Genomic DNA, 22,084 nt, shown 5'->3' with positions numbered 1-22,084 from the left:
TTTTTCTGGCCATCATTTTGAAGCCTCTAGCCATCATTTCCTCATAAAGAAAAAAAATAGGAACATTTTTGGGAGTCCTTGGTGCTCTCTGAGTTTGGTTGTTTGCTTGCAAGTTTTTCATTACCAGACCAAGTAACTTCATCAGTGTTTTCTTCTTCCGCATTTTTAATATGTTTTTCTTCATACTTTCTCTGGGGAAGATGCTTTGCTGGAGAGATTGTATAATCGGGGAAAAAAACATTCATAGATATTTATTGTATATCATATAATTCAATAATGCAAGAAGAGCACATTCACTTACAATTTTATAAAAATCCACTTCTACCTTGTAAGAAATTGTGAAATCAAACTCTTTTTAATTACATTCATTGAAAAGGAAGGAAGGAAGGAAGGAAGGAAGGAAGGAAGGAAGGAAGGAAGGAAGGAAGGAAGGAAGGAAGGAAGGAAGGAAGGAAGGAAGGGCATTTTCTCCATTACAGTAGTTACATCACCTATAAACATATTTTTTTTCTGAAGCAGGTTATGCAGAAATGAATTTCTGGGTTTCTTATTTTAATTGCTGGCTTTTCAATTGAAGTGTTAATTGTGAATTATGCATTCTATTTTTAGTTCCAATTTGTTTTATGAAAGGTTTTGCATTGCATAAACCATTTTCTTTAGTTGTGGGAGGTGGGAGAACAATGCAGATATGTATGAATAAAGTACCAATTATGACAGTTGGTGTTGTGACCCACCAGTGGCCAGCAGAGCTGGTGGCTGATTCAGACAGTGAGAAGGTTGGGGAGGAACATGGGCCAGTCCTGGAGTCTGGGGAAGGCTCGGATGAGTGCTCTGCATTGGAGGCAGAGATGGGGCCAGGGCTGTCCGACAGTTTTCAGCTGCCTTTGGAGTCAGAGATCAATGGGGCAGAAGAACAGCTGGAGCCTGTTTCTGATGTATGCATGCACAGAGCTGCCAAGAGAAGGGAACAGTTAAGGAACAAGGGTCAACTTGAGAGTAAAGGCACAGGTGGATGCTGAATGACCCCTTCCACGGGGAATAAATAGGAGCAAAAGGGGGGGAGGGGGTTTCCAGGAAACAGGGTAATTAGTCTGAAGATTTGCTTGTGACTCACAGAGACTCCTTGTCAAATATTTCCTTGTAAAGCGTTGTGCTTGGAAGCTATCGGCCTGGCAACTCTTCAAGCCTGATAAGGTTTGTAGTTGTAATTCACCCTTGAAAGACTGTTTGCTGGGACTTTGCTGGATGTGAATGATAGGAATTCACATTAGCCAAATAAAAAGGGTTTTGTCAGGACAAGGAGTTAGTTTCATGATTTTGGGAAGCCTAGATCAGAACAGTTGGAAGGGTTTATCTGCCTCTTGCTCATCTTAGAAAGCCAGGATGGGTTAACATTAGTTATCCCAGGACTCTAGACTAAATTGGGAAGTGGAAGAACCATGCTGGAAGAAGACAATGGTAGACCACTTCCATACTGATGTCAAGAAAATTATACAAATACATCCTAGTAATCACCTGGAGTTAGGAAGAACTCCAAGGAATCGTAATAATACCGTCTACAGATCATATACTTAAAGCATAGAGCACTGGTGTCAAACTTGCGGTGTCATGTTGCCGTCACGTGACATTTCATGATGTTTTCCCCATTCGCAGAGCTCAGGTCGACAGGGCCTGTGTGTGATGAATCTGGCGCATGGGCCATCAGTTTGACATCCCTGGCATAGAGGTAATCCTTGACTATCAACAGTACATTTAGTGATCATTCAAAGTTGCAACAGCACTGGAAAAAGGGGACTTAGGACTGCTTTTCAAAGTTACAATTTTTGCAGCATTCCCATGATCATGTGATCAAAGTTCAGGGGTTTGGCAATTGGTTCATACTTATGACTGTTGCTGTGTCCCAAGGTAATGTGATCACTTTTTGCAACCTTCTGACAAGCAAAGTCAGTGGGAAAGCCATATTTTCTTTACAACTCTATTACTGTATTATGAGCCACGGTGGTGCAGCGGTTAGAGTGCAGTACTGGGGGCTACTTCTGCTGGCTGCCTGCAGTTTGGCAGTTCGAGTCTCACCAGGTCAAGGGTTTGGTTTTTTTTAAAGCAGTTTTATTAATTTTAACAACAAACAAAAACACATAAAACATAAAAACATCATCCTTTCCTTCATGAGTTTACGGACAGTGTGTCGGTTGGTTTTACCACTTTTTTTGTGTGCATCCATTTCATAGTCTCCATTGTAGTTATATTACATAATAGCTCATATTATCAATCAACAATTATGTAGCCTGATATCATTATTAAACAATCATTTGGTGATAATTTTATTAGTTCATACTTTAACGAGAGAACTATAGTTTACTTAATTTATTTTATAGCAAATCATAAAGTCATACCAAGTCTATCTTAATAGAATTTTATAAAGGTAGTATCAAAGAAAAAAAAAGAAATATGTATTCATTGTTTCCTAAGGTTCTAAATATTCTATTATTATATTTTATTATCTAGCCATTGATAGAAAAGGTCCCAAACTTCATAAAATTGTTTGTCTTCTTGTTCTCTAATTTCAAATGTCAATCTACTCATTTCAGCACATTCCAATATTTTCTTAATAATTTCTTCCTGTAATGGTATTTTCTCACTCTTCCAATTTTTAGCAAATACAATCCTAGCCTCTGTTAATACATTTACAATCAAATATTTCAAATTTTTATTGTATGTATCAGGTAAGATTCCCAATAAAAAAATCTCTGGCTTTAAATCTATATGTTTCTTTGTCATTTTTTCCAACCATATGCGAATTTTAGTCCAATATTTTCTAGCGTCCTCACAAGTCCACCACATATGGTAATATGAGCCAGGTATCTGATGACATTTCCAGCACTTTTCAGATTTATTCTTGAACATTCTTGCTATTCTTGTCGGGGGGAAATGCCACCTGTAAAACATCTGCTGTTGACATTGTCATTTTATAATTTTGAGACCTCAGTTTTTGCCATTTCTCTAAATCAATCCCATATCCAAAATTCTTCCCCCAAGCAATCATCGTTTCTTTAACTTGTTCTTCCTCTAGTTTAATTTCCAGTAAATAACCATATAATATTTTAATCACTTTTTCATCAGTACCTGTCAAAATCTTATCTAAGTCAGTCAATTTATCATAAAATCCCTCTGCTTTAGAATCTTTAACATACCTTGAGTGTATTTGTGCATATGAAAATCAATTCATCTTACACCAGCTCAAGGTTGACTCAGCCTTCCATCCTAAATGAGGACCCAGATTTTGGGGGGCAATTTGCTGACTCTGTAAACTGCTTAGAGAGGGCTGTAAAAGCACTGTGAAGAGGTATATTAGTCTAAGTGCTATTGTTATTGCTTGTCAGGGTTGGAGGAATGTCTCCAATTTGGACGAAGATTTGATTGGGCCTGGTGGGTGCAGGGGATGGATCTTTGAATTTCTTTTGGGAAGGGAAAACTCAGAACTCTCAGATTTGGGTTTTTCCGAATTGTGCCAACATGACAACTCAAAAAAACAGAACTTTGAAAAAGTGCCTGTCTCGGAGTTTATTGGTTTGGAGGTTGTTAGTTGGAACACTGACATTGCTATTACTAGCTTAACAATTGCGGTGATTTGCTTAACAACTATGGCAAGAAAGTTCGTAAAATGGGGCAAAGCTCATTTAACAAATGTCTCACTTAGCAACAGAGAGTTTGGGCTCAATTGTGGTCAGAACTTGAGGACTACCTGTATATCCAGTGATACTCTCAGGGGTGCAAAGAGGGGGAAGCAGACTTCAGTGTTGTTAATGGAGTGTTTTTAATGGAAAATGAGAATGACTTTGGAAGAGACGAGGAAAAAGATACTGGTTAGACAACAATTAGATAACAGGAGGAGGAACCAGCAGAGAAAGAAATTTAGAAAGGATCCGTTCTAAGTTATCAGGCAGTAAAAAGAGATGGCAGGAAGTTTGTACTTTCAGATTTGCAAGGTTCTGTTAATGTAGCTTTACGATAAAGCAGAATTAGCTCATGTGGTCATGTTACTTCTATCTACTTGGGAGTTCTGGCTTAATGGCACCACTTGCAATGTACACCTGGCTAATTTGTGTGTACGTTGTTATGTTGCATGCAAGTTCAGAAAGGCGTGATGAAAGGATCAAGACTTTGCAGAAGGGCCCTGCAAGTACCTGTTGTGTAGCTAGAAGCAGTTTCCTTTATTAAGACCCAGCTATGTTTGCCCCAAGAGAATTTATCTACTAAGTTAATTTTGGCCTTTTCTCTGATTTATTTGATAGGAGATAAGATTCCAAAAAATAGAATGCAGAGAGTGAAGAAATCAATAATGCACTAATTTTTTATTGCAACACCTTGCTAATAATAAATGCAGGTAATTACAAGTATATTGCTTTCCCTGGTTTGCCAAAACATCACCTTCCTTGCTTGTATTTCATTTTCATAAAACAAAGGGAGGGGAACTCTTTCGTTTTCATCAAATCGAAAAAAAAAAAACCTTTTATTTACTGCTGAAATTAGAATAAAACAAAATCTGTAGTTTGGTTATATATAAACATAATTAAGAATTGCTTAAGATGAAGTCAAACATTTTAGCATATGGTGTATATTAGTCAGTTATTTAGCATGGCCAGAGCATTATGCTTGCAGAGTGCTTATTGCCATAGCATTTCCTAATATTAAACAAGCAAAGATTTCTTGGAATATTACTTTTTAGGGGGAAGGGGATTTATTTTAACACCTTGTAATGAATTCAGAATCATTCTGCTGTGGGGTGAGTTGTTGGAAGATCTATTGTGGCCAGCATTATGATGCTTAGAAGAAACATACACAGAAGAAAAGTGCCATCATGTGGTAGTAATATAATCACATTTATTCTAGAATATTTAAAACAATTATAACCAACTATATAGCAATCTTTATTTTATGTAGCCATGTTGTCCCCAAAATAAGACCCAACTGGAAAATAAGCCCTAGCATGATTTTTCAGGATGCTCATAATATAAGACCCAAATCTTAAGCCCCAGTTAAGATTGTCAGCCAGACAGATGCATTTAATACCATATTTCCCCCAAAATAAGACGTCACCTGAAAATAAGATCTTTTGGAGCAAAACTTAATATAAAACCCAGTCTTCTTTGGGGGGAAGCATGGGTATGCATGTGTATGCAGACATACTTTCCTTCTTCAGCTTTCAACACAAACATTTGAACCATTATGATCCATGGTGGTGTACTGGTTAGAATGCAGTACTGCAGGCTATTTCTGCTGCCTGCCAGCAGCCTGCAGTTCATTTCTCATCAGCTCAACATTGACTCAGACTTCCATCCTTCTGAGGTGAGTACAATGAGGACCCAGATTGTTGGAGACAACATGATGACTCTTAGAGAGGGCCATAAAACACCATCAAAAGGTTTATAAGTCTAAATGCTACGTCCAGTGGTGGGATTCAGTCAGTTCGCACCATTTCAGGAGAACTAGTTGTTAACTTTCTGAGCAGTTTAGTGAACTGATGGTTGGAAGAAATCATTAGGGCAGAGAACCAGTTGTTAAATTATTTGAATCCCACCACTGGCTATGTCTATTGCTAATAAGTTGCTATCATAGTCTGGCTACACATTATACTTCCCCATGGAAAGTCATTGGCCTTAAAAGAATACCAAAGCTCCCTCTAAACAGAAGATAATCTGAAAGAGATCCCCTGGAAAAACAAAAAAAGAAAAAATGCTATTTTCCTTTTATCTCTGTTTATCTCAATCAGCTTACTTCTCCCTAGCATTTTAGAACAAGAAACATTAGCAGAATGAGATAACACCTATTATTAAGCAGCAGCATTATTATATCAAATGTTTTTCAGACATGACAACTTTCAGACTTTAATTCTTAGACTTCCTGCTAGATGACAAATTTCTGGGAGTTAAAACCATTCACCTTAAACTTATCAAATTTGAAAATGTCTATGGAAGTTATCATTTATCCAGGTCATGATTAATCCAACTGTTCCATACTAGCTTGTATACTTGTAGGCCTGCATTCCTATTGGTCCGGAAAAGCCGGGCCGTGATTGGACAGAACTAAGCGTTCTGATTGGTTCTTATTCGGCTGCCGTGATTGGGTAAAACCAAGCACGGCAAGCTCAAATGCATGTCATAGGCTGCCTAGCCGCAACCAGCTCTATAAAAGGAGCTGCCTTGGCTGGGAGTCTTGTCTCAGTATCTGGTTTCCTAATAAAGAGCTGTTGTCACTATTTCAAGTCTCCTCTCTCCTTGGGACCCACGGCCCAGACATAACACCAACAGTGCTTCTATTTTAAGGACAATTGGGTTTTCTGGGTTTTCTTTAAGACGGTTAGCTTGCCATCAAAGAAACTTCTTCAGTTCAGTTGCTTTAGGGAGCAAAACTTAAAACTAAATCAGACAGTCCAGTTGCATTTAAAATAAATGCACCTTTGGGACAAATTTGCAAACCACTACTCTCTTCAGGGAAGAGTTTTAGTTTCCTGTTAAACTGAATATCTGCAAAGTTGTTGTTTCAGATCTTTCAGATTTATTGGAAATAAGACAGTGGTAGTATTCTATCGGTTCAGCCCAGTTCTGCCGAGCCAGTAGCAGCAGTGGTGGGATTCAAAATTTTTCACTACCAGTTCGATTGTAAATGTATTAACAGTGGCTAGGATTGTATTTGCTAAAAACTGGAAGAGTGAGAAAACTCCATCAGAGGAAAAAATTATTAAGAAAATATTGGATTGTGCTGAAATGAGTAAATTGACATTTGAAATTAGAGAACAAGAAGATAAACAATTTTATGAAGTTTGGGATCTTTTTTATCAACGGTTAGATAATAAAACATAATAATAGAACATTCAGATATAGCATATAATTTTTTTCTTTTCTTTTTTTTTTTGATATTATCTTTATAAAACATTATCAAGATAGATTTGGTATGATCTTATGATTTATTGCAAAATAAATTAAGTAAACTATAGTTATCTCGTTAAAGTATGAATTAATAAAATTATAGATGAATGTGTTTTTTAGTGATGACATTAGGCTATACAATTATTGATTGATAATATGAGCTATTATGTAACATAATTATATTAGTGACTAGGAAATGAATGCACAAAAAAAAAAGTGGTAAACCAACCGATGCACTGTTTGTAAACTTATGAAGAAGGATGATGTTTTTATGTTTTATGTGGTATGTCTATGTTGTTTTGTTGTTAAAATAAAAAACTTTTTTTAAAAAAAAAAATTCACTACCAGTTCTGTGGGCGTGGCTTGCTGGGTGTGGCAGAGGAAGGATACTGTAAAATCTCCAGTGAGAGGTGGGATTTGCCTATTCTCAGAACTACTCAAAATATCCGCTACTGGTTCTCCAGAACTGGTCAGAAGCTTCTGCCTACCACCTCTGGGTAGTGGCGATGAGCAGCAGAGACCGAACCAGTTCTCTCTGACGCTGTGTGTTGGGCCCACCAGCCTGCCTGGGCTCCCATACTCACCTTTATGTCCCGCTTTTGAAGTGCAGCTGCTTTGCGCAGCACAGCAATTGCCTGCTGAAGTGTCAGGGAGAGTACAGGATTGCAGGAGCCGAGTCAAAATGCCTCTGCGCCTGCACAAAGTGTGCATTTGGCTCGTGCACATGTGCAAAGTGTGTGCTTGCTTGCAAAGCATGCCCACCAAGCCACGCCCACCGAACTGGTGGTAAAAATATTTGAAACACATCACTGAAATAGGAAATATTTAAAAGGGTTCTTTCTGCCTGAAAGCCACAATCATTTGGAATGAACAATATCCAGCTAATTGAAGAAGCGTGTTAGGCAACTAATGGACCCATTAGAAGGAAATATCTTGACCAGACAGATGTGTCCAACTACTTTATGCCACCAACTTTTCCAAGAACTTGAGGACTTAGTTGCGATAGTAAAAGGCAAAAAGACTGTGAGCCAGCAGCACTTCACTCTTACCTTCACTCTTACCTTGAGACCATCAACAAGCTTTTGTTGAGTCTTTCAGCCATCTGGAAAGTGCCTTCAAAATCATTAGCAGCCAAGCCTTGTTATTTTTCAGGTTTTGAGGAGACTGGCCAGGTGTTACATTCAGTGCAGCACTGCTGCCCTTGGGACCAGCTAAGATTTTTGCCATCGTCCCAACTAAAATTGGCAATCAAGTTTCTTATCTCTGCTTGCTGGGTCATAAATTCTGTCTCGGGTTGCTTATATTTACAGAAAAAGCAAATGTTTATTCGCCTTCGTTATAAACTATAATGTATTCTTTGCTCCCATGCTAAAAGGAGGGAAGGGGGTTTCTTTCAATGTGTCCACCAGTGTCTTCTGCATATTAAACAGATACCTGAGCCACTCTTCGGGGATTCATTAAATTCACAGCTGCAAGAAGTTCTGCTTTCCTTGGAATACATGGGCAGCTTTTCCAAAAGGGAAGTGGGGACCTATTACCAAGACTCAAGTTATACTATACTGGGGGGAGGGAATAGCAATGATTGCAATAACACCATCTTTACTTGAAAAATAACATCTACAGATCTGAGAAAAGTGGAATGCTGCATTTTGGTCTGGATGCTAATGAGTGGCTAGGACTAGGACAGAAATTAGCTGTCATTTCACCTTTTTAAAGCCATTTTCAATCTGTCACTATGCACACACAACCATAAAGGCACACCTGTTTTCAACTTTCAGAATGCTAAAAGAATATAATGGAAACATCTGTGCAAAAATGCATATTCAGCAAAACAATGTTGAGGAAAAAATATTACAAACAAAATATTACAAAGGAGAAATGTTTAGGAAAAAGTGCATATTTTAATATAAACTATAGAAAACATTCTGAAATACAACAAGTATTATTATTAGGAACAGAGAAAAAACCAACATTTACATTTGCATATATGGCTCAGTGGCTAAGACATTGAGCTTGTCAATCAGAAAGGTCAGCAGTTTGGTGGTTCAAATTCCTAGCGCCGCGTAACGGACTGAGCTCCCGTTACTTGTCCCAGCTTCTGCCAACCTAGCAGTTCGAAAGCATGTAAAAATGCAAGTAGAAAAATAAGGACCACTTTGGTGGGAAGATAACAGCATTCCGTGCGCCTTCAGCATTTAATCATGCCTGCCACATGACCAGGGAGACATCTTCGGACAGCACTGGCTCTTCGGCTTTATAATGGAGATGAGCATTGCCCCCTAGAGCCAGAAATGACTAGTACATATGTGCAAGGGGAACCTTTACCTTTACCTATTTCTAATAAATGTCAAAGTCAGAATTAAAATCAGGATGTAAAATTTAAATTCCACTAATATAAGATGTATGTTTTAAAACATTGCAAAATTATGTGATTTTTATCACATAAGACCAAGACAAATGTGAAGATTAATTGCCATAACATACCTCTAGTCTAATGTTTAAGACAGTATGCAGTATATAAAGTAAATCATTACTAAAAAATCCAGATATAACTATAATATACTATAGATTAATTGGGCAGTATATATCAAAAGATTTGTGTAGGACTACTATACATTACTAGATTATATTCATGTTATAGCTTATTCAGAATGATCTATTACAATATATCATTATTAGAATATCCTTTAGTTTCTTACTCTACTTTCTAACCGTCCATAAAATAAATCCCAAATCTTATAATACTCCCTTTCTTCTTTCTCTCTAATTGCCAATGTTAACCTACTCATTTTTGCACATTCCATTATTTTCTTAATCACCGCCTCCTCCGTTGGAATTTTCTCATTTTTCCAATTTTGCGTAAATACAATTCTAACTGCTGGTAATACATGAACAATCAAATATGTTATTTCTTTACTATAGATTTCAGGCAAAATCCCCAATTAAAATATCTCAGGCTTTAAATCTATATGTTGGTATGCTTATTCCCCCTTTAAGGACCTCTTAAGAATAGGGTGAGGTCCTTGGTTGTTTTGCAAACCTTTCATTACCCAAAGTAGGTTACATCAGTGCTAGGTGATAATGTTATCTAGTTTGAGTAATGAAACTTCTGCCAAAAAAACCAACCAAGTTCAGAAAGCACCAAGGATCCTTCATTTCAACCCTGAGCTACAAATATACTCTTTAATGTTCTGGAGCTGTGTGGACTCATGGTGTTCTGACCCAACCCTGTTATCAGCAGGAAAATCTCAAACAAACGCAGCAACTCAAACCTTCACAGTTTTAATCTACAAATAAACTTCTTTGTAGATAATAGATGGCTTGCAGCCAATTAGTCCAATCAGAAAAGCCTTTACAGAATTCTTCAGATAAACCCGAGTCTCTACACATGATGCAGGGTCCTTAGAGCGTTTTTTGCCTTCTGAAAAGGCAAAAAACGTATTGAAACCAGGCTTATATTCCCTGGAGGAAGGGGCCATTATGTTGCATCCTTACTCCCAAGTCTCCTGTGCTGCTCCAGCTGTTCTCTTTTACAAGTCATCCTGCGCTCATATGAACTTGGCACAGGCTCCTCGGGAATCTCCTCTTCACTGCTGCCAGCCCCCACAATAGCAGTCCACTCCCTGATGGTCCTGTCCCCTCATGCAAGTCCTCACTCTCCTCCACCGTCCACACCTGCTGCCGGCTAACCACAACACATGGTGAGTGTGAACAATTTGGTTTCAAGATGAGGGTAAAATATATCCCATCAACCGGTGCAGTATATGGAGAGAATCTCACATCAGTGAAAAGCATTCCAATCCACTCTTTTAACACATTTACTTTTGCAAGAATGAAAACAAACACCAAATTACAGCACAGCTAATGTAGAGATAATTAGCTGCTTTATATACTTATAATCAAACAAATTTTCCATCTGTACACAAACATGTTTCTCCTTCCGGCGACAGTGAAGCTCTTAATCAGATGAAGGTTGGAGAAAATGTTCTCCAGGCAGCTTTTTATTAGTTCCCAGATTGTACTTGCGGCCTTCTCTTTTGCACATTTATGAAAAGGATACTAAGAGTTTCAATGCAAAAATACCACTATTCATACCACTGTGAGAACTGTGGGATCAGTGGTGGGATTCAAATTGTTTTACTACCGGTTTTGTGGGCATGGCTTGGTGGGAGTGGCAGGGGAAGGATACTGTAAAATCTCCAGTCAGAGGTGGTATTCGCCGGTTCTCCAAACTACTCAAAATTTCCGCTACCAGTTCTCCAGAACTGTTCAGAACCTGCTGAATACCACCTCTGTGTGGGATCCTACTACAGAAGGACCCCACATTTCTCGCAGTAGTGTGAATGCTGGTATTTTTGTGTCAAAGTCTACTACAGAAGACTTTGGGTGACAACAGTGCTGAGAAGGTTTCAAAACCCACCACAACTTTTGTATCATTTTCAACATTATTATACTAAAGCGAGGATAGATTCCAAGTGGTCCATTGATAGACATCTGGAGCTACCATGTAACCATACTCCATCCATGGGACTAGGAGCACAGTTGCTCACATGGTTAAGATGTTGGGTGGGAGGTTAGCAAGCCCACATTCAAGATTTGAGTGCTGCTGTGGGGTGGGGTGCGTTCTCATCCTTTGCTCTAACTCCTACTGGGGACATGAAAGGAATCCCCAACTGGGGGTGTCCTGAGTGATGGTGATGTCACCAGCACAATCTTTCAACCCGGAAGTGCAACTTGGTGCTCCTGACACAAATGTGATCCATGGGACATGGGCGACAATCACTAAAATTTAATACAATCATAAAAAAAAACAATTACTACCAACCTGCCTTTTATGTACACTGAGAGCATATGCACCAAGACAAATTCCTTGTGTGTCCAATCACACTCGGCCAATAAAGAATTCTGTTCTAAGAAAAACTTTAAATAGCCTTTAATTTAGAGGCAAAGCATGGTTCCATGAGCTCTTAGCTGTCCTACTGTCTTGCTTGATTTACATTTAATCGTTTTCACAAATCCTTGCTTTTGTTCCTTATCAGTGGTGGAATGTAGTAAGAAAGTGGATTTCCTGGAGTAAACAAGTGCATTCCAGAGGAGTAAGAGGCAACTCAGCCCAGAAGTTATTAAGAGAAAGAAGGCGACAGACCCTTCCTAATAGTTCCCACATTGTAGATGTAGATAGTAGACTGTTCACTATGGCAACATTTTGTGTATAGATGTGGAACTCAGCTTGGAAAGATCACCAAGTGTCTTTCCTGGTTTTGAGCCTGATATTATCAGACCCCTTGCCTTAGAAGAATAAGGTTGAAAATAATAGGAAATTTGTGATGGGGCTTTGAAATGTGTGTAAGATTGTTACAATTAAAAGAACATGAATTTTGGAATAGTTACACTGTGTAGTTTGAAAGGTATGCTAGAAGCTTTCTATCCTAATTAATTAGGAAGAATTCATCGGAGAACATCTATCAGTAATAAGAGGCTCTTACCTATTTCCTTCAAGTTTAAGAGAGAATAAAATAGTGCACTTGTGCTCTCCAAGAAAATCAGCTCATTAGATTTGGTGCTATGCAGTAGAGAGTAGTGGGTGCAAATTGTTTCAAATTCAAACCAATTTGCAAAACATGACCTGAGTGTGCAATGCTAGTTTTGAGTGTGAAATGGACTATTTCAATTTTTCTGACCTCAGAACGGAACATTTTGAACTCCAAAATGGAGTTGCTTTGAACTTGCAACACTTCCAAAAAAGCTAGATCTAGCCCATTTTGCACTCCAAGTAGTAAAACTACACTCTAAACTACCATTTTGCTCTTAATAGGGGGCATTTGAAATATTTTGAGTTTGAAATGTTTTATATCCCGCTAAGAAACGGGATAGATTAATCCTCAAACTGAGGCTTTTCTATTGTAGAGATAATCCTTGTTTAGCAACCACAGTTGTGACCAGCAATTGGACATTAAGGGAAGAGATTACTAAATTGAAACCACAGCAATATGTATGACCTTATGGCTCAGTGGCTAAGATGCTGAGCTTGTCGATCAGAAAAGTTGGCAGTTGGAATCCTTAGCACCGCGTAACAGAGTGAGCTCCTGTTACTTGTCCCAGCTTCTGCCAACCTAGCAGTTCAAAAGCATGTAAAAATGCAAGTAGAAAAATAAAGACTACTTTGGTGGGAAGATAACAGTGTTCCATGCACCTTTGGTGTTGAGTCATGCTGGCCACATGACAACGGAGATGTCTCCGGACAACGCTGGCCCTTCGGCTTTGTAACGGAGATTAGCACCGCCGCCTAGAGCCAGAAACGACTAGCACGTATGTGCAAGGGAACCTTTACCTTTACCTATTTCAAATAAATGTCAAAGTCAGAACTAAAATCAGGATGTAAAATTTAAATTCCACTAATATAAGATGTATGTTTTAAAACATGGCAAAATTATGTGATTTTTATCACATAAGACCAAGACAAATGTGAAGATTAGTTGCCATAACATACCTCTGGTCTGATGTTTAAGACAGTATGCAATATATAAAGTAAATCATTACTAAAAAGTGCAGATAATGTATAATGTACTATAGATTAATTGGGCAATATGTATCAAAAGATTTGTGTAGGATGACTAGCACTTATGTGCGAGGGGAACCTTTAGCTTTTTTTTACTTTACCTTTTCTTTGTCCCAAGGGTGCTTTTCCAAAAGGCAACTGGACTTTCTTGAGGTTTTTTTTTCCCCCTTGAAAACATTTCGCTTTTCATCCAAGTTCTTCAATGAGATGAGATGAGAAGTGAAATATTTTCAAGAAAAAAAGAAAAAGAAAGTCCAGTTGCCTTTGGCAAACATTGTTAGGACAACCATGACCTGGAGGATTGAGGTATCTCCATAGATACTGACTTTTTATAGAGGATTGGTTCATACAGTTGGAACTGCAAACAATTGCTAAACAAGCCAGTCGCTAAATAAGGACTAACTGTAGTTGAATCCCCAACACAAATGTAGTTACTTGCTACTTGTGGGAAATGCATATACTGGAAACATTTCATCTTACTATAAAGGGATACGACAGCCACTTTATTAAGATGAAACAATTTTGAATTCTGATTAAAGTTCATCTTTCTTTTCTTTGCTGGCATTTTAAAGTTCTCTTTAAAAAAAGTGAGATCCAAAGAGTTTATATGTTCTTAGTTCTGACCTAGATTGTTACCAGAGTGACATTCATTCATTCACTCATGCTGTTCTTCAAAGAAGATCGAAGCAGAGTGTTTAACAAGCCCAAGTCATTCAAAACCCCTAATTTTTCCCTTCTAAGTTAGAAGATAGAGCAAGTGCTGCTTTCTATTTGAAGGTTGGCACAGAGATAATGTTTCCCGTACTTCTTTTCTTCTCAGCAAAGAAACTGAAATTGTAACTAGCAAAATTGGCATCGCGGTTCAATGTGACATATAATGGGAAGAAATGTTTTTAAGCACCTTTTGAGATAAGAAGGCACCACAAAGCTCAACTGAACTAAAAGATGGAAGACAATGACTTTTTTTAGCAGAGTTTAGGGATATTCGGTGATGTGTTTTGTCTTTAAGTCAGAGGCTTGTACTGTAACTTAGTTTAATGTTATGTTGCAAAAGGTTGAATTAAAAGAGATGGAAAGGAGCTAGGGTCCCCAAAACACAAACACCATATTGCAGGGTGCGTTGTGCTTAGTGTCTTCTCCTCTCTTGTTTAACATCTACATCAGGGGTGTCAAACTCAAGGACCAGGGGGCAGATCTGGCCCACAGGGTGTTAGATCTAGCCCACAAGCTCACCTTGGAAACAGCGAAGGACCGGCCCGCAGTCTCTGCCAGAAAAAAGGGAGGGCATGCTGGCCTTTTTGCTGGCAGAGGGCTGCAGAAGGCTGTCATGGTTGAAAATGGAGCCAGGGGGTTTAAATGTATCTTAATGTCCCGGTTCAGCCGAAAAACTTTCTCTTTCTAATTCTTCCTCCTGCACAAATCTTGTCCGGTTGAAGATCTCTTTGTGGCTGCCATTACTGACAGCCACTCCACCGCCTCAGGAAAAAGGAGTCTAGCTGGCTGGGGAAAGCGGTTGCGATGTTCCCAGACCCCTACCCGGATCTCCTCTATCTTCCGCTACCTCTCCGGGGTAGCGACAACCCCCAAATCCAATTGGATCGGGGGTACTTCAGCAGCGAGCGCAGCAGGGACCCACAGAGTCGCGGATTCCTGCCACCGCCAAAGCCTTGCAACTGGAAGTTTGATTGATACATTTGTTTGCAAAAGAGGCTATTAAAGCGGCAGATGAAAGTGCTGAGGGAAAGTTCACTCCCCTTCCTTACGGAGATAGCAAATGGACATTGAAAAACCTGTTTCTTTACAGAAGGTTAAAAAAAAATGGAGCCAGGGCAGGCCATGCGCAGCTCTTCTGAGCTCCGTTTTTACTGGCAGAGGGCTGCAGGAGGCTGTCATGGCTGAAAATAGAGGCCAGGCAGACTGTGCGGCCTTCCTAAGCTCCATTTTTGCTGGCAGAGGGTTGCAGAAGGCCGTTGCAGCCAAAAATGGAGCCCAGGCAGACTGCACATGGCCTCCCCAGGCTCTGTTTTCATTGGCAGAGGGCTGCAGGCCATCGCGGCCAAAAACGGAGCCCGGGAGAGCCGACATGGCAGAAAATGGAGCCTCAGTGAGTGACATTGAGCTGGTCACACACCACCGGCCCCCGAGGTCAAATACAACCCCGATGCAGCCCTCAGTGAAATAGAATTTGACACCCCTGATCTACATGAAGCCAATGAGGGAGACCATCCAATGGTTTAGAGTGCGGTTTCAACAATATTGATTTATTATTGATTAAACTGACATCTCGTCTGGTGGTGACTCAAAATGCTAATTTAACCCAGCTTTACATCTCTACTCCAGGTAATTTGAGTGATGCCATTTGTCCTGGTGCCTGGAGGCTGTGTGGATCTGGATATGGGCACAATAGATTTCAGGTCAATCCTAGCAAGATTGAATAATTTGGATCTCCTGGTTCTTTCCACCTTTTGGTTCTGGATGGGATTAAACTGCAATCTGGGAGTCCTCCTGTATTTATAGCTCGTGCACAGCTTTTTCCACAACTTCTAATTGTGTATAAGTTGTGCCCATTCCTGGATTGCGAAGTTCTACTCATGACCACTCATGACCAGATTGGACTACTGCAACACATTCCACCTGGGGCTATAATGAGGAGCATTCAGAAGCTTCAGCTGGTGGAAAATGCAGCAATGTGAGCAGTTAATGGTGTTATTTTCTGGTATGTGTGACACCATTGCTCCACAATCTGCATTGGCTACTGGTCTGCATTTAGATGCAATTTAAGGTGCTGGTAGTTCACTACCAGCTCACTTAGTAGTAGTAATACTTAGTGGTAGAGCTCACTGTAGCAACATAGCCAAAAAGGCATTAAGATTTGTAAACCTAATCCTGTGTAGTTTTTTCTCTGGTAATATTGTACTACTAACTAGAACATACAAAACATTTGCTAAACCAATTCTCAAATACAGCTCATCTGTCTGGAACCCACATTGCATATTGGACATTAACACAATTGAGAGAGTCCAGAGATATTTCACGAGAAGAGTCCTCCACTCCTCTACTCATAACAGAATGCCTTATGCTACCAGACTTGAAATTTTAGGCTTAGACAACTTAGAACTACGTCCACTTCGGTCCAACCTAAGCATAGTACATAAAATTATTCATTGCAATGTCCTACCCATCAATGACTCCTTCAATTTCAACCACAACAATACAAGAGCACACAATAGATACAAACTCAAAGTTAATCACACCAAACTTGATTGCAGGAAATACAACTTCAGCAACAGAGTGGCCAATGCCTGGAATACTCTATCTGACTGGTTTCTTCCCAAAACCCCAAAAATGTTAAGCTTAGACTGTCTACTGTTGACCTCACCTCATTCCTAAGAGATCCTTAAGGGGCATGCATAAGCGCACTAATATACCTACCATCCCTGTCCTAATGTTCCCTTTTATTCTTACCCATTTCATTTATTAATAATCACATTTATACTTATATCTGTTATCTAATACTTGCTCGACAAATAAATAAATAAATAATAAATAAATAAAAATTAAAAAATAGTTAAAAATTACATATAATAGTTAAAAATTACATATAGTTATCTTTAAAATCTTTCATGGTTTGGGCCAGGCTACATATAGGACCATCTCTCCACAGTTGTCATCTACCCCTGGTTTTTAGACGTATGCAGTTTGGCTGTTTTAGGCTCTATTAACTAAGGAATATTGGCTGGCAAAGCCCAGGAGGGGAGCCTTGTTTTATGGCACCTGCCCTCTGAATGTCATTCCTACAGTGATTAGATTGGCCTCTGCCTTGTTGGCCTTCTGTAGGACCTGAAGACATAACTGTGTGCTTGAACTTGGGACCCCAGGTATGAGACAGAGCCCATTTCTTGGTTATGTGATTGTCATCTTATTGGTGTTATAATCTTCTGGCTCCTGTGGGTTTTGTATGTAATTTTTATTGCTTTTAATATTGTTAGCTACCCAGAGTCATTTGTTTGAGATAGACAACCATATAAATCAATCCATTAAGTAGCCTTCATAGAAAAAATACCTACAATTTTCCCCATCAAATGCATAGTTCAATTAAAATAGCATACAAAATTGGTTTCTATTCAGCTGAATTATTTGGGGGGCGGGCAATGCATGTAATATAAAATGTGTATATAAAAGGGCTTACATTTGGAAAAAAACGTCCATGCATGAAAATTTGTTTAGACTATTGTATGGGCTTTTTTCTTTCTTTTTTTTTTTAAAAAATGGTGAGGTAGGGTAGATAAGGGATGAAATGACCATAAAGTTGAAAAATGATACAGTGAGCAAAACCAAACATGACAGCTTCATCCATCTCATAGTTTAGAAATCTAGCGTAGGCTGGAGGCATTTGTGTTTTCAAAAAGTTTTCTGTTCTCAAGCATCATGGGTCTCAAATCAGTTCCCAGATGCAAACTGAAGCTAATCTTGAGGTGTAAATTATGATCAAGATAGCATGGACAGATAGAGCTGGGGTAGGGAGGAAAGTATGTTGTGATATTGAAGAAGAAAGGAACCTCAAAGACATCTGCAGAGCTGTTATAAAGCAGATATAAAGCAAAATTATTATTCATAATAATAATGTTATAAAGCAGTTATAAAGCAGATATAAAGCAAGAGCCATGGTGGCACAGTGGTTAGAGTGTGGTACTGCAAGCTACTTCTGCTGACTGCTGGCTGCCTGCAATTTGGCATATCAAATCTCACCAGGCTCAAGGTTGACTCAACTTTCCAACCTTCCGAGGTGGATAAAATGAGGAGCCAAATTGTTGGGGACAATAGGCTGACTCTGTAAACTGCTTAGAGGGGGCTGTAAAACATTATAAAGCGGTATATAAGTCTAAATGCTATTGCTATTGCTAAAATGAACCAAAACAGAGCAAACATCATATTCTCAGGATCCAGAAGTTTCGTCTTCTGAGCTTTCAGGCTCGTGCTGGAACTTCTCTCTCACCGGAATGGCTCAGGCAGACGTTCTCTGAGGATGGGTTCCAGAACAAGTCTGAAAGCTCAGAAAGCTAAACCTCTGTCTGGTCCCAGTGACCGACCCAGATTGGATCCTGCAACATTATCCTGGGACACATACATTGGTCTTCGTTCATTTATGTTCTCAGTACTGTGTTTGATGAGAGCCTGTTTGGTACAGTGGTTAAGGCATCAGGCTAGAAACCAGGAGTCCAGGAGTTTCTAGTCCTGCCTTAGATGCAAAGCCCGCTGAGTGACCTTAGGACAGTCATATTATTTCAGACCTGGGAAGGAGGCAATGACAAACCACTTCCAAAAAACCCTTGCCAAGAAAACTACAGGGACTTGTCTATGCTGCCTCTGAGAATTGGAACACAGTTGAAAAATCAACTGAGCTGGATTATTCTATTTACAGGAAAGAGAGAACTACAGTTACTAAACTGATCATTATTATGTTGATTAAGGGGGCAAATTATTTGAATCAGGATAAAATAGTTTCCTGTGTTTTCCTAAGGCACAAATTCTGCTAAGAAGAAGAAAAGAAGACACCTCCCTGATCATTTCTGAACCTGCTAGCAAGTCCTGACCTTTGGGTTCTCAATCTTGAAGAATTCTGCACAATAATTGGTTGATCGTTCTCATAGTCAGAAAATTTATTCTTATTTCTACGTTGAATCTGTCCTTGATCCATTTCCATCCATTACACCTTGTCTGGCCTTCAGGTGCTTTGGAGCATAGCTTGACCCCTTTCTCTCTGTGGCAGCCCTTCAACTATTGGAACACTGCTATAATGTCACCCCTGGTCCTTCTCTTCACTAGACTAGCCATGCCCAGTTCCTGCAATAGTTAATAAATGATTCTGATGGAATGTAGTCTGGATTACCAGGAGGGAGGGATTACATTCCAGAGGAGCAAGAAACAATTTGAAACAGAAAGGGAAAAAAGAGAGAATTGTGAGAGGAAGAGAATAAAACGACTCCTTCCTAATAATTCCCAGAATATATGCTTTATGTGGGTGGTGGTTTTTTTTTTTTTAATTTAACAAGATGTTTGTAGGAGAAGAGCATCAAAGAAATCTGCTTGAAAGAATCACAGTGTGTCTTTCTTGGTTTTTGGAAACACAATGGCACTGAATTTAATTTTGTCTATGCAAAGCCAGGATACTTATTCTTGCTTCTTACGCTTAACATTGATTATACATTTTAGATTCTGTTGCATCTTGAGGAGGGCATGGTAATTTGAACACATCTTTGTCTATAAGACAATGGCAACATTTGCTTAATGTTCCTGAAGTTACTAATTACAACACCAAATTGCACAAAAATATAGTTTTCTTTTATTTAATATTATTACATAAAAGCTAAAGCAAGCTTAATTGCGGGTGATGTTTTTTTTTCCCCAAATGGGTAAATGTTCCTAAATTGTTGTGAATTTAATGGAATCAAAACACCTGTTTTCCTTCATTGTTTTGTCACAGAACAAAAGGGCAGCTGAGTCAACAACTGTGGAAGTAAAAATAACCCTTTCAAGCTTATTTTCCCTTTTTGTCAAAAAAAAAATCTCTGGCTTTACTAGAACATTTTAAAATTCTAAGAACTAGCTCTCTGTCATATTAAATGGAACAATGACTCCCACTTCAAACTGAGAGGCTGTCACTGCTACTGCAAATGAAATTGGTGGTTTACCAGAACAAAATGTTTCCAATTAAGTTAACTATATTAACTGTTTACTTATTAATAAATCATACATCAATAGTTGATCCTGTATGTGTGCATTTGTCACATTAGAGCTTTTATTCTTCTAAGAGGATGTGAGACATAGCTCTGATAAGTTAAAAGAACCAAGGAAAGGTATATCTAGGAATAATTGAGACATCCCAGATCTATAGACTGGGAAGCCAATAAATAAATAAATCCTGGATAAATGGTAATCGTTGCTTATTACCATGAAAAGCACAAGGGCATGTCTATGAAGTTATCAAGAACTTACTTGAAGGAGATTTTGCCTCCTTTTTATCCAAGCAGCTATTTTTCCTAGTCGTTGGAAACATAGCTGGAGTGAAGGACAACATACATTTTTAAGCATAGAAAGGTGCCATTTCTAGAAAGAAAGAAAAAGACTAACTCGAATCCAGAAGATTGGGTGTGGTAAATGTTTCCACCAACTGGAACACTGATCACCCATAAGTTTAATGAAACCACAGAAATCACACAAACAGGAAGGGAGGGGAGGAGGAAAGGAGGAAAGGAAAAAAGGGGGAGGGAAGGAAGGAAGGAAGGAAGGAAGGAAGGAAGGAAGGAAGGAAGGGCTGCATAGACAGAGGAATAATGTCAAAATTAAAGGAGTCATGATTTTGCTCTGCACTGTTCAGACCACAGCTGGGAGACTGCTTCCAGTTTTGGTTGCAACAATACAAGAGAGATGCTGAGGAACTGCAAAGATTGCAGAGAAAAAGAACCAAAATGATGATGGCCTTGGAAGCTATAAAAACTATGAAAGGTTTTTTTTAAAACTGGGTATGTTTAGCCTAAAGAAGAGAAGGCTAAGGAAACATGTTAGTTGTTGTTGTCCAATACTTGAAGAGTTGGGGCAGGGAAGAAGGTGTGAATTTATTCTCTGTAGTACCGAAGTCTTGGACCAGAACCAGTTGGACAGAGCTTTATAGAAGGAGATCTAAAGTTAAAATTAGGAGGGATTTCCTGGCTGTGATAGGTATCAAGCTGTGAAACAGCCTGTCTCCTGACTGGGACAATGTGAAGGTTCCTGCTCTGAACAAGGGATTGGACTAAAAGATCTGCAGGATGCCTTCCAACCCTGATAATACAAATTAGCCCTCAGATAAGAGGTTGTGGAAAATCTCCAATCAACCAGCCTAGCGAGCTAATCTGTCTCCAGTTTTTAAACATTGTTGTGTATTTAAATGTACACTTAGGCAATAAAATTTCACAGATGCAATCACCCTGGGTATTTCATTGTTGAAACTGTCTACTTCCATGTACTAACTGCTATGCCTTTAGCCTGACTGACACTCTGCAAAGGTGAATATGGTTACCCTGTGTACCAGCTGTCATGAAAAAAATAAAAATCCAGAGATGAACATCAAAATTATCTTCAGAGCTGAAGGAAGAATTCATTTAATGACGATTGTCTCTCTGGGACTAAAATTGTGTTTAATATTTACTCACTTTGATATTCCTCCTGAACTTGGATCAATCATTACAGTTGCATACTATAGTAATCTTAATAAATATGTATAATTTTGTTGTTGTTGTTGCTGCTGCTGCTGCAGTTGTTGTTTCTCAGAGGATATCTCTATTCCTAAGCCGAAAAGGCTTCTTGGCACAAATTTTTTGGGAGGAAGGGAGTATTTTGTTTTATTTTGCTTCCCTTCTTTGTTTTCAATAGCCCTTAATTGGTCTATACATTGTCTCGTGCCGTTCACTATGGCAACTTGTATGATATCAATTTATGGGTAATCAGGAGGGCCATCACTTTCGACCCTACATCATTCACCATAATCAATTGTCACAGCTATTTATTATATACATATTCATTACCATGATTTATATATCGCCCACTTCAGTAAGACCCC

At 38.9% G+C, this 22,084-nt stretch overlaps 1 long non-coding RNA gene across 1 annotated transcript in view; it reads left to right on the top strand.

The window, feature by feature from the left end:
• The first annotated feature begins 726 nt into the window (after positions 1-726).
• The window catches only part of LOC148127445 (uncharacterized), a 475,162-nt gene continuing 453,804 nt past the window's right edge, over positions 727-22,084 (top strand). Inside the window, exon 1 of the long non-coding RNA XR_015741519.1 lies at positions 727-889. This is a non-coding gene — a long non-coding RNA (uncharacterized LOC148127445). The remainder of the gene's footprint in view (positions 890-22,084) is intronic.

Source organism: Pseudonaja textilis, chromosome 2, assembly GCF_049901715.1.
Source record: "Pseudonaja textilis isolate UNSWEBS1 chromosome 2, rPseTex1.2, whole genome shotgun sequence".
NCBI classification, from domain to species: domain Eukaryota; kingdom Metazoa; phylum Chordata; class Lepidosauria; order Squamata; family Elapidae; genus Pseudonaja; species Pseudonaja textilis.
Note: the sequence above shows the minus strand (reverse complement) of the source record. Positions and strands in the feature narration are given on the sequence as shown.